This window comes from Ricinus communis, chromosome 3, assembly GCF_019578655.1.
Source record: "Ricinus communis isolate WT05 ecotype wild-type chromosome 3, ASM1957865v1, whole genome shotgun sequence".
Lineage (NCBI taxonomy): Eukaryota > Viridiplantae > Streptophyta > Magnoliopsida > Malpighiales > Euphorbiaceae > Ricinus > Ricinus communis.
The window spans coordinates 16,633,008-16,637,040 of record NC_063258.1 but is presented as its reverse complement, the minus strand read 5'-3'; the positions used below and the strand labels follow the sequence as shown (position 1 = coordinate 16,637,040).

Genomic DNA, 4,033 nt, shown 5'->3' with positions numbered 1-4,033 from the left:
TCCACCGAATCAATCTCGGTTTTGCATCATTTTTCAGGAATAAGTACCTCAACGTCGAGTGGTCCGTGAAGACAATGGTTTTGTAGAGGATGAGGTATGATCTAAACTTGTCGAAGGCGTAAACAACAGCCAATAACTCCTTCTCTGTGGTGGTGTAGTGTTCCTGGGCTCCTGTCAAAGTCTTGCTAGCGTAGTAAATGGGTTGGAACTTCTTTCCAATCCTCCCGTCCAAGCACAGCTCCAATCGCATAATCACTAGCATCGCATATCGCGGGAGAAACCACGATTGGGGGTCATGGTTAGAAGTTCTTAAGTAACTCAAAAGTCGCCAAGCATGCATCATCAAAAATAAAAGGTACATCTTTAACTAAGAATTGAGTGAGAGGCCTAGCAATCTTAGAAAAATCTCTAATAAATCTCCTATAAAACCCTGCATGGCCAACAAAACTCTAAATTTTTAATGTGAACTAGAGGAGGTAGCTTAGATATTACTTCTACCTTAGCTCTATCCACCTCCATCCCAGCCTGAGAGATCTTATGCCCTAAAACAATCCCCTCTCTCACCATGAAATGGCATTTTTCCCAGTTTAGTACTAAGTTAGCCTCAATACACCTAGCTAACATGCGCTCCAGGTTTGCCAAACAAAGAGAGAAAGAATTACCAAAAACAGAGAAGTCATCCATAAATACCTCCATAGACTCCTCAATCATGTCCTCAAAAATAGCCATCATGCACCGCTGAAATGTAGCCGGTGCATTGCACAGTCCGAATGGCATCCATCTATAAGCGAACGTCCCATAAGGGCAGGTGAAGGTAGTCTTCTCTTGGTCCTCAAGTGCAATAGGAATCTGAAAGTAACTTGAAAAGCCATCAAGAAAACAATAAAACATGTGACCTGCTAAACGTTCAATTATCTGATCAATGAAAGGAAGAGGGAAATGGTCCTTCCGAGTTGCATCATTAAGCCTACGGTAATCAATGCAAACTCGAAAGCATGTTACCGTCCGAGTTGGGATCAGCTCATCCTTCTCATTCCTTACCACTGGGATGCCTCCTTTCTTGGGTACAACCTGCACAGGACTAACCCACGAACTGTCAGAAATGGGATATATCAAACCTGCATCAAGAAGTTTAATTACCTCCTTCTTTACCACTTCTTTCATGTTCGGATTGAGTCGTCTTTGAGGCTGAACAACCGGCCTAAAACTGTCCTCCAATGAAATCTTATGAGAGCAGAAACTTGGATTTACGCCCGGGATATTGGCTATCTTGAAAGCAAAAGCCTTCTTGTACTTCCTTAGAACTTCCAACAGCATGGCTTGTTCTTCAGGAGTTAGATCGGCTGCTATGATTACTGGTAAGCGCTTCTCTTCATCCAGGAAGGCATAAACCAAGTGGCTTGGTAACTCCTTCAATTCTAAGACTGGTGGGTCCTCGAATGAAGTCTTTACTTTCTGCACCCCAGACCTGTCAAGAAAAAGATAGGGATCAGTTGACAAGCTCGGCTCGATAAAGCAATGAGTTGCTCCAACACTTGCTCATTGGACAACTCCTCCTCATCCTCAGCTAATGCTACTTGCAAAGGGTCAGAACATAAAATTTCTTACAAATGGGACTCAACCACATCATCAATCACATCAATAGAATATACAGTATTATCATAGTCCAGTGACTGTCTCATGGAAGTGGCTAGGTCAAAGGTAATAGTCTCATCATCAACTCTAAGCTTAAGCTTTCCATCGCTTACATCGATAACAGCCCTCGATGTAGCTAGGAAAGGCCTGCCCAGGATAAGAGGCATACTGCTCTCACCCTCCATATCCATTACCACAAAATCCACAAGAAAGATAAATTTATCTACCTTTATAAGTACATCTTCAACAATACCTTTAGGAATTTTAACAGTCCTATCTGCTAACTGAACACTCATCCTAGTAGGCTTAGGTTCATGCAACCCTAATTTGGCAAATAAACTAGTGGGCATTAAGTTAATACTAGCTCTTAAATCAGCCAATGCACCACTAATTGATAAATCACCAATCATACAAGGGATAGTAAAACTCCCTGGATCTCGTCGCTTGAGTGGCAGTTTGTTCTGGAGAATAGCTGAACACTCCTCATTAAGCACCACCTGACCAAGATCCTCCAACTTCCTCTTGTTGCTCAAAATCTCCTTTAAAAACTTGGCGTACTTCGGCATCTGTGAAATTGCCTCAACAAAAGGTAAGTTAATTTTCACCGCTTAAATAAGTCAAGAAACTTACTCAGCTTGTCCACCTTATCCCGCCTCAACCTTGCAGGATATGGAACCGGGGGGCCGATGCTCCCGCACAGGGCTTTTGCCCTGTCTTCTTTCATTCTCTCATTCTCTACCACCTCAAGGTCTGGTCCTTCCTTAGCTGGCTCGACCTGCACGATTGTATTATCCTTATCAGCTAAAGGTGAAGAACCAGTAAATTTCTTACCTGAACGCAAGGTGATAGCCTTGCAATGCTCCCTCGGGTTTGACTCTGTAGTGCTAGGGAGCGATCCTGAAGGTCTCTCTGAAAGCATCTTAGAAATTTGGCCAATTTGAGTCTCCAAGTTCTGAATCGAGGCCTGCTGATTCCTAAGTGCACTATCAGTCTGCTGGAATATCGTTTCCATAGACGTCACAAACTTCATCATAAGCTCCTCTAAATTTGACTTCTTTTCTTATGGAGGAGGAGCTTGTGCAGGCCCAGCTGGTTGTTGCTGTGGCTATTGATGAAGTCTTTGAAAACCTGGCGGACCTTGGGCATTATTGTTCCTCCAACTGAAATTGGGATGATTGCGCCATCCAGGGTTGTATGTATTGCTGTAAGGGTTATTCTGCTGCCTTGGGGCATTCCCCATATAATCAACCTGTTCAACATCAGAAGACATAGCAGAATTAGATGGAAAACTAGTAGAAGATGAAGCAAACATACCTCCCGCAGTACAGTTCGCACTGTAATGCGGGCCACCACAAAACTCGCAGCCAACGTTCGCTGCATGAACCGACATCTGGGGTTGGTCGATCTTCTTGGCTAGAAGCTCCACTTGAGCTGCTAAGGCTGCTGTAGAGTCCACTTGGTTGACCACTCCCTATCTTCCTGGTCGGCTCCTAGAGGATTGCCACTAATAGTTGTTCATGGCCATTTCCTCTATCAAGTTCTGAGCCTGCTCGGGCGTCTTATTGTTTAGCGCCCCACCTGCTGCAGCATCCACCATCTGCCTCGTTGCAAGGTTCAACCCGAAGGTCCGAACTGCATCCACACCGGCAATCCGTGATGTGGGCAACATCTCAAAAGATCCTTAAACCTCTCCCATGCATCGTACATGCTTTCATCATCAAACTGCACAAAAGAAGATATGTCATTTCTAAGTTTAGCAGTTTTAGCCGGAGGATATGTCATTTCTAAGCATGTATATTATGATGCTTATCAGGGTTGTTTTCTCATATTATAAAATTAACCAATTTAAAGTGTTGTTTTCTCAAACTCACAAATATACCACAATACAAGGTTATTTTCTCTAATTGAAAAATATACCCGTATTACGGGGTTGTTATCTAATATTTATAAATATACCCCACTTAAAATGTTATTTTCTCATATTAAAATATTTACCCTACTACGAGACTGTTATCTTGGACTCGTAATTACACTACTTTTACGGAGTTATTTTCTCAGATTCATAAATATACAAGTTTTATGAGGTTATTTTCTTATATTGATAAATATACCACATTTACGGCGTCGCTTTCTCATATTAAATTGTTAGCGCTATTATGGGGTTATTTTTTCAAATTCATAAATATACACGTTTTACGGGGTTATTTTCTTAAATTGACAAATGTACCCCTTTTACGGGGTTGTTTTCTCATATTATAAAATTAATCCATTTAAGGGGTTGTTCTCTCATACTCACAAATATACCAAAATTACAGGGTTACCCCTTCTACGATGTTGTTTTCTTAGACCCGCAATTACATTACTTTTACGGTATTATTTTCTCCTGTTCATAAATATA

The 4,033-nt window shown here is 41.8% G+C and overlaps 1 non-coding gene across 1 annotated transcript; it reads left to right on the top strand.

Moving 5' to 3' along the window:
- The first annotated feature begins 3,283 nt into the window (after nt 1-3,283).
- On the top strand, nt 3,284-3,390 carry LOC125369633. Its single transcript, XR_007215310.1, has one exon. It is a non-coding gene; the product is annotated as a small nucleolar RNA R71 (small nucleolar RNA).
- The last annotated feature ends 643 nt before the right edge of the window (nt 3,391-4,033 follow it).